The 9555-nt window shown below is 39.4% G+C and overlaps 1 long non-coding RNA gene across 1 annotated transcript; it reads right to left on the bottom strand.

Moving 5' to 3' along the window:
- Positions 1-564: 564 nt before the first annotated feature.
- Positions 565-4208, bottom strand: LOC147325641 (uncharacterized). The gene is made up of 4 exons (XR_015130579.1): positions 3670-4208; positions 2705-2853; positions 2293-2369; positions 565-1353 (listed from the first exon to the last, which is right to left on the bottom strand). It is a non-coding gene; the product is annotated as an uncharacterized LOC147325641 (long non-coding RNA).
- Between the last annotated feature and the right edge of the window lie 5347 nt (positions 4209-9555).

Genomic DNA, 9555 nt, shown 5'->3' with positions numbered 1-9555 from the left:
CAAGCGCTGTAAAATACATTGACCGCGCCTTCTTTCCCTCCGTCTCCATGGTGACTCGCTTAATCTGTGCTCCACTAATCAGGGCTTTATGTATCCTCGTGCGCGCGCTTAACTTGGTGTTAAAGCAACTCCGCGTTGACTGAACTAATTGTTATCAGCCTTTCTGAAACCGAATATTCTGAGTTGGACAGTTCGGGGTTACTCAACCATGAGTATCGTTTTTCACTCTGAGTTTTCTAAACCGGCTTCCTGAAATAGGGCCCTGGTAAAGACCTATAGTAAACGTTTGACCTCTGTTATTGCCAACAAAGGTTATGTTACAAAGTATTGAGTTGTATTTTTGTTATTGACCAAATACTTATGTTCCACCCTGATTTACGAATAAATTCTTTACAAATCCTACCATGTGGATTCATGGATTTTTTTTTTTCCACATTCTGTCTCTCACAGTTGAAGTGTACCTCTGGTGCAAATTACTGACCTCTGTCATCATTTTAGGTGGGGGAACTTGCACAATCGGTGGCTGACTAAATACTTTTTTGCCCCACTGTAAACACACTCGATTATCACTAAATCAAATTTAACACACGTTTGTAATGACGCTAATTCAGTTTACAATAGGGTTCATTCGCTCAGTCAGCAGGTGGCGGTATCCTCGTACACTGGGGAGTACACTGCCATTAAACGAACAGAAGAAGAAGAAAACCCTTGCACATGCGCGGTACGGATTGGGTAGGCCCGATTTGTACGGTCCGACTTTGCACATGCGCAGTAAGGATCGGGAGTCCCGATCTGTCACTATCTTTTTATTTTTTTGTTTTTGTCTACATTATATTAAATGTTTCATTATCGGAAACATTTTAAGAGATACTTGTTATTCTTAACATCTTAACAGATACCTGTAGCTATCGTAAAATGCTTTGACCGGAAGTAGACACCTTTCGCGTATGCGGGGTGCCGATCGGGTTTCCGGTACGGATCGGGTAGTGACAGGCTGCTCGAAATGCGGCCCTCAAATGCCTCCTTCATTTCCCTGAATTTTAAGGCTGTGGCGGTGTCACTACCCAAGAGTCTGTTTCTTAGACCATGCACTACTGAGATGCACTGCCTTCCACCAATGTTCATTAGGACATTCTGAATGACTTCAAAGATGCCCTTAAGTTCCTTTGGATAGTCTATGTTGAGGGCAAAAAGAAGGCCCATCAGCATGGAAATGGCACTTGAGACATCCCTCAGATTAGACAGGATTACTGCTGCCTCAAGGACAACCAACACATCGAAGATGTCTTCTTCTTTCACCATCACAATGCCAACTTTCATCCTTTTAGAAAACGTGTCTTCAATAACTGTCGGCTATAAAAGGGTTCAAAGACAAAAAATAAAATAAAATTACACAATTACAATTACACAATATCCCTTGTGCTTAAGAATTCATGTCTTTCCAAAGAAGAGCCATACTGATGCCTTGGATGATGGTGATTGGCTTTGGGTAACACTTATTAGTTGTTTTGGTTAATTATTAGTTTTTTCAGAATGAGATATGCACCCCCATGTTACAGATCAATTTCTTGCTTTAAACAAAGACCATGTTCATAAATAACTGAGCATGTCTTCAAACAAAATCCAAAGCACTTTACACATTCAGTCATTCACACACATGGGTGGATGACTGAATCATGGCTCAAGAGTTGACAGTTCGTCTTATAATCGGAAGGTTGTCGGTTCGAGCCCCGGCTCCGACAGTTTCAGTCATTGTGTCCTTGGGCAAGACACTTCACCCGTTGCCTACTGGTGGTGGTCAGAGGTGGCGGTGGCGCCAGTGTCTGGCAGCCTCGCCTCTGTCAGTGCGCCCCAGGGTGGCTGTGGCTACAATGTAGCTTGCCATCACCAGTTTGTGAATGTGTGTGTGAATTGGTGGATGACTGGATATGTAAAGCGCTTTGGGGTCCTTAGGGACTAGTAAAGCGCTATATAAATACAGGCCATTTACCATTTACAATGTGAGAAATCAAACGTAAAGCTGAAGTGAACAGTACAGCAGCGAAATGTCAAAGACCCTGGTGAAGACATGAATAAACACAAGACAGTAATAATATCAATGCTAGTTTGCCAGTTAGTTTCTCTGAAACCCAGACCATCTCCAGTGTCAAAGATCTTGTAATAATACATTTGGTGAGGAAGAAGTACACATGTTATCATGTGGCATCTATTGTTTTATAGATGCCACGTGTTTAATTTAAAATCCACTGTGGTGCTGTCATTATTAAATTTACTAAAAGAAACAATGCTAACCTTCACAGTCTTGAAAGTGTGTGAGGGATCTTCCTTTAGAAAATGAGGTCCTCTGTCCTCTTCCTTTGTGTAGGGCTCTGGTCAAAGTCAAAAAGAAAACAAAAACACTTTTTAAACAGTGTTTATGAAGCATGTAGACAGCTCCAAATTCACAGCTTTTTGATACATAATTCCATCAATATATGATTATCATTGGAGATTTTGAATCAGGCTTATCAGGACATTCAAGTAGAATATGATATCCAACCTACCACCAATACACACAGATTCTGTAAAAGTTACCACACTAAATGTCCAGTTGTGAAATATGATGACAGACTTTACTTATCAGCTTTCTTTCAATGAGTTCATCAGTTGAACTGGATAACCTAAAACTTAAACAAAGGATTAGATTTCGCAGTTGAACACTTACATCATCACCGAAGCATTTTATGAGCCTATAGCCCTCCTATGCCACTCTTGATTTTGTACAGCTCCACGAACCTCTCCATAATGGTCAAGCACAGCAAAAAGGAACCCTTTCAGGTCAACAGATGTAAGACGGGCAAATTCTGCTTCAACCTGAGCAATAGAAGAAGAGGGGTGGGGAGTACAGACAGAAAAGATTCTTTGAGACCCAAATTTAAGCAAACCGTCATCTGAGGTCCATTAGAGAAAACACAAACACACAAAAGCAAACAAACAAAAAGATGCACTTTACCTGCCGTTCAGCAAACAAGGAAGTTCAGAGAACAATAAGCTCTGTCTTGAAATCTTTTAAAGTAGAATGATTGTGAAAATTACTTATGTGATGTAAAACCTTAGTAAACGTGCGATTAAAAGAACACTATTTAGTTTATGCCACCTGCATGCGATCATCAATAGTGCAATATTATGTAGCCCTCATTTACTCAATACCATTAAATAAATGGGCTTTGGGTTCTTTTTCTAGTGTACTCTCGTACGATATTTTTAAGTTAACTTCTCTTTTGTTTCTGGGATCAATGAAGCTTATTCCTTAACAGTAGCACTACACGCAAAAATTAACACTAGTGTCTATAGTGCAGTAAATCATGTCATACACCATGTAAAGTAGAGCATTGCAACCCTCCTTTAATTTACCAAACAATGAAAACAAGAAAATAATAAAATGGCAGATTTCAGTATTCAGGCAAACCAACAAACACACACAGCAATTTACCCACTGTACACAGAATCTCCACACATACAGTGTAAACCACCAGTGATAAAACAATTATAGTCCCCAAACTAAACCTAAAGCCGGCAGAGATAAACCCTACGTTGCAGGCCTGTATTGATCCAGTATAAATCCAAAACGATCTCCCAACCGGAAGTTCTTCACTCAACGAGCAAAAAATAAATAAATAAACTCAGTACCTTGTGAAACGTGCAATCCCCACCAGCTTAATCCAGGCAACAAGTTGTCCTCAGCTCCTTCAGAAACACTCCGCTCTGAATGCAGTAGCACAAAGATGAGGAAGGTCCGTGATCTCCACGTGCTCCACAAGCTACCTGTTTTAGCTTCCCACGTTGCCAGAGGTACTCTGAGTGACGCGGGCACTCAGAGTGACTATCTGGGGTGTGTCCGTCGTTATCCAGTTCGGTAACGATCCTCTGCAGCTTGTTACGTTCCACAACTATAGCGAAACGGCAGCCTACAGTAGTCCTTATTAGCGAACGGCTGGGTTAGCCTCACTTTAACTTAATGCGTGCACAGCCACAAGAAACAAAGCACACAGTCCAGCAGACTCACGCTGAAACTTTACGTGTTATGTCACTAGCTTACCGACACTGTGACTTATCTCTCCGAAAAGTCAAAACACACTTACTCTTAGTACATAAAAACAAGCTAACTTCTCCGGATGCTCCGTGTAACTCACGCACCACCGCCCTCTCTTCTCGCGCTCTCGTCTCTTTTTCCCTTTTCCTTCTCCACCCTGTGTTACCTTCACAGACCTTATCCCCGTAGGAAATTACAGTTCTCACAAACAATTCACAAGAAAAGAAAGAACTTGTTTTAAACAATGCAAACATGTTTTTAATCATTTTACATGAACTTTTACCTTTTTAAATATACAAGAAAATTTAAATAAATGAACTCTTTGATATTTATATTCTCAGATTTCACTTATCTTTTACTATTTATGCATCTTTTTAACCCGGGTTACAATTACTTCTTAAGAAGTACCCTGACACTACAATCTTTATATCATTTGTTCTACAGAGCTATTAAGTTACAATATAATCTGTGGTGTTTCCAGTCAGTGGCATGTCCAGCGGGGTGGCCTGGGGGGGCACAGGCCACCCCCCCAACCAGACTGGCCACCCCAGGTGCCACCCCAAAGGCAAAACAATAAAATTCAATCAAATATCAAATGTACAATTATGTTTTAACGGTGAAGCTCAGATATCCGAGTGTAAGTGAATGTAGCATCGGCTTCTGCGCTATGTGCATCACGTTAGCAAAGGTAGGAGAGCCAAGCACGAAAGATGGCACTGCAGGAAACAATTTTTCGGTGAAAGAAAATGAGGACAGAATAAATGTCCCGGTAAGTAATATTAAGTTTGTTGAGTTTAGTAAACTTCGGTGAAATTAGAATACCAAGGAAAAAATAACACTTAAAGAATTATTGCAGCCGTGGAATATATCAGACAGTATGCTACTGAGGGGAGCTAACATAAGAGTTATGAGTTATAAGATATAATCTAAGTCGTAACATTGCTGTATGGAGCTGCAGATTTGGTTGCAGGTTAACATAGCTGGACTGGCCATCGGGCATACTGGGCATATGCCCGGTGACTTATTTTTTATTTTTTTTGTAATGGCATGAACAATGAGAGGTGGTGGATTGGCCAGATGCAGGTCGAGGTGTAAAAATAACTCAGTTGTTTGGTGGTGGCTATGGCAGAGCTTCCACAGAGGCCAGCAGGTGGATGAGGGAAGGGGAGGCAGGAGGAGAGAGGCAGCCGCCGGTCCGAGTGTCAGGTGAACTGAACTTCAGGTAAGAAGTTATGACCTGCAGTCTATCTGGGTCAGATATAAACCAAGTTTAGGTGGAGTTTATTTTCGTTGTGCTGACTTTTTACCGTCAGTTGCAATAACTCGTACTGCGTTCTAGCCAGCTTGACGGAGTTTCTATACAGCTGGGTGGGTGCTATGATGTTACTGATAGTGAACTTTATTTTATTCATAAGGTTAGTTAGTAGAGTTGCCAACGGCTCCTTAAAAAAATGGAATGGTCCCTCATTCAGAGAAAATATTACACGTTTCGTATTGAGCTGAGAAGAGACGCAGTTTGTCCCGAACTTTAGCTAGAATGAAAAAAAGACACAAAGCTGGAGTTATTCTATCGTTACGCTGCACAGCTGCCTCTTCTTCTCTCATTCTCTCCTGTTGCTACTTCAATCATGAAACTGATCAATGATCAGCTGATCGGCTTTTCTCTCTTGTTTGTTTATCGCCCACTTTGCGCCAGAAAGAGGAAACCAGCAGATGTCGCGCTAAACAACAGCTGCACGTTTAAGCTTGATCAGCTGTTGTTAGAATTTATTTAATATTAATTTCTAGTATCAGCTGATGTTTGCTGGAGCCACAGCTGTAAACCTGCTGGTCATGATGTCGGTTTGGATATGTGGTGAGAGGGAAACATGAAGATGAAACCAGGAGATGTCCTTACTGAATCATCAGAGCTGTGATGGAGAAACAAGTTTACCTTTTAGGTGACATGGATAAGTTGAAGGGAAGTTATGAACTGTTTCTGAGAGACAAATAACACCAGGATCCTTTTCTAAGTAGCTGACAGCTGATAGCTGTGCAGGGGCGGGTCTAGCAAAGTTTTGCCAGGGGGGCAGGTAGGGCATTAACAGGGAGAGGGGGGCACAAAGAAATACTTTTTTTTATTCTCAATTCAAATATTTAGCTTTTATTAAATAATTATCTGAATCTTGCGAACAAAGTTTTTATCTGACGTAAAATGTATAGAAATCATACATATACCAACAAGACAGTGTACATCACTGTCACAACAGGGTTTGTTTTCAGTCAAAGGCTTTATGGCTTTAATACCTGGTGGGCCGGTCTGTAGTCAAAATGCCCGATTTTCTGTCCCAGTCCAGCCCTGCAGGTTAATACTGGCAGTGTCACCATGCCAGCTGACTGTATTTCATCATCAGCCAGTGTTGTTCTTTATACATCAATATTACCAAAGTTTACAATAAGGCAGCATAGAAAGTATTTACTTGCTTTCAGGTTTCATTCAAATGTTAGTCTTTTCATTTGTTTCCCCACTTTTTTCCTGTTTCAAAATCAAACACCAGTTTGTGAGAAGATTATCTTCTTTTTTTTAACAGGCACATAAAGTTTTACATTGGCATTGGCTAATTTGTCAATTGTTTGTTACAAATGTTCGTATTTTAATATTCAAAAATGTTTTTGCCCAAAACATATGTGCACTACATGTCAGTAAAAATACTATGCAAATATTGATGTCCTTGACTGCTGAATAAACACTGACTGATTGTATCTCTTGTACTTTATCAACACAGTATCTAAAAACTTTGCACCGTAGTGGTTAAAATCTCATTCTAATAAGAGTTAAAAGTGCATTCGGTTGTTAGGTTTATAGGGTTATTGAATTATGGTTAACGGTTGGTAGAATTTTTTAAAATATTATCTGCCAATTATCTGCCAATACGCGTTTCGTATTGAGCTGAGAAGAGATGCAGTTTGTCCCGTACTATAATGAAAAAAAGACACAAAGCTGGATTTATTCTGTCGTTACGCTGCACAGCTGCCTCTTCTTCTCTCATTCTCTCTCCCTCCCTCTCCTGTTGCTACTTCAATCATGAAACTGAAAAATTTTCTAGACACGCCACTGTTTCCAGTATGACAAAATGCACAAATTGTGACTTACCATTTGACTCCACTGACAAAAATAAATCCCCAGCATCAAGTTTGGCTTCACAGACCTAAAACAAGTAAAATAAAAATATATATTTTATAATTATTTTGTTTTGGCCATTTATTCATGTTTGCTAAATTTCTGACATATGAACAATGTTAGTTTTGTTACAATACAGGGAATTCAGTTTAATTAAAAGGTAAATTATGAAAAAAAACAAAACAAACAAACAAACTTCTGCAGTATACCATGCCAAAAATCAGTGTCTCTTATGCCAATTATTTTATCACTACAGCTCTTTTAGTATGGAAACTCACACAATCTAGTCATACTGATCACAAGAGTTCAAAAATAAGTTAAAATAGTGAGCTGTTGTTAAGCATAAAGCATTTCAGGGTAACAAATAACTGCACAATATAATTAAAGCAAAAAATAAACACACTGGAGGACTATCTGATAAAAACTAATATAATGCTGGTTTGTAGACCATATTTTTTCTCAATCCTCAGTGCACTCTTGCAGCTTAGCATGCAGCAGTAAATAACAACTTAAGTGATTACATAGGGGTAAACAGATGACAAGCATCGGAGTCCTGCCAAAAAGTTCTTTTTGAACCCAGCCAGTTATTGGAAATATTGCCAAAATGAACTTCCACCAAAATACAACAGCCTCTGAACTTGAAAGAAATTTACAAGTACAGAGACAATATGAAATAAGCTTTATTAATTAGCTGAGTTAGCTTGCTAATATCGCAACAGTGGTTGAGTGCACAACCTTAAACCTAGCAGCACAATACTTGTGATTTGGTCAGTGCCACATTAAACCCATAAAAAAGACCATATGTCAGTTTATTAGGTCAAATTTGGTCATGACACACAAGCTGGACCTTGTCAGCAAAAGTTACATTAGCTAAAGCAAACATTTCGGTAAAAGAGAAAACCCACGTCATGCCATAAGTTCAAAACATGTTCCAACTTTTGTAGCTCTCTTTCCTTATAGTTATAACCAATGTTACTCACCTTGAAAGCATATTCCAAAGAAGACAATTAAAAAACGTCCAAGTAAAGTGAGCATGTTGTTAACCGCCAATTCCCCATGATGCACTTCGATAGCAGTCACGTGGGACAGTTTTGAATCCTGCTGTGCTCAACTTCCCCACATTGTCAAGTTCACATAAGTTGCTGATTTAGCTGGACATGAGTTTTCAAGTTAGCTTTTTTTGGTGTAATTGGGACATTTTTAACTTGTAATTTTATGTTTTAACAACAACTCCAGTCATCTATCGTCAAACTGATCTAGAATAATATGTTGAAATAACAAACATCTAGAATTACATTTTACAGTGTACTTGGTTTTAACACAACAAAATGTAATCGATCCGAGAACACTGAATCAAATTGCAGAATATCGAACAACCAGTCAGGCATGAAGCGCTGTCTCAAAATCTTTCTGAGACAAAGCCATAACTCAGTGTCAATGACAGTACAACTTACAATAAAATATTTAATGCAATGTAATGTTAAGTAGCATCCTGTGAGGGATGGAAGATGATGATGATGATGATGGTTTTGTGCATCAGAATATTCCCAGTGCAGGGTAGAAGTAAAGGATAAAAGGAGAGAAACATAAACACGGCACATTTCCAAGGATGGCTCAGTGTATGAGAAACAGCTCTAATCTCAGAGGTCAGTGTTAGATGCTGTCAAGGCAGGAAAACAGGCACAGGGAGATGTGTGGATGAGCATAGGCTCTTCTATTTGATGCTTGATATAGCACTGTCTACTTGCTGAAAGCTTCTGGCAGTTGATTTGGATACTATCTGATTTACGCCATAATATACCTAGGGAACTGGATTTGTTTGTGACATAAAGGAGTATGTTGAAGCATGATCATCATAACAGGGGTTTGACTTACTGCATATGGACAAAATAAAACAAAACTTGTGAAAATGAGAAAATTAGTAATCACAAGATAACAGTGAATGCAGTTACCACTCACTTTGGAGAGAATTTCACCCATCCGTGTTTAGAACAGTTTCAGAAAACAACATTCAAGCACAACGACATGTGCATGCATATTAAGATTTGTGTGTCTTGTTAGGTGCAGGTCAGTGTTCAATGTTTCCTCTGAGATTGTGAAATCCCCCCATAGGTGGGTAACACGCGTAACACACAATTCGACTCTGTGACTACTTCTGCTGCTGGCTTAACGTCAAAAACAATGCTCCTCCCATTCCATGTTGAACATCTTATACTGAAAGGCATGACTGATTAACTACACAGCATTTCCAGCTTCAAACTATCAAAAGAGACTTGCATACATGTAGGAGTTTTTCATGTGTTGCCTGTTACAATCCACACCA

This window comes from Aulonocara sp. 'chitande type north' Nkhata Bay, linkage group LG7 (assembly GCF_057382095.1).
Source record: "Aulonocara sp. 'chitande type north' Nkhata Bay isolate Kocher_YH1m ecotype deep benthic linkage group LG7, A_spYH_male_GT1.1, whole genome shotgun sequence".
In the NCBI taxonomy this organism is placed as follows: domain Eukaryota; kingdom Metazoa; phylum Chordata; class Actinopteri; order Cichliformes; family Cichlidae; genus Aulonocara; species Aulonocara sp. 'chitande type north' Nkhata Bay.
The sequence above is the reverse complement of the archived record's forward strand: the minus strand, read 5'-3'. Positions and strand labels throughout refer to the sequence as shown.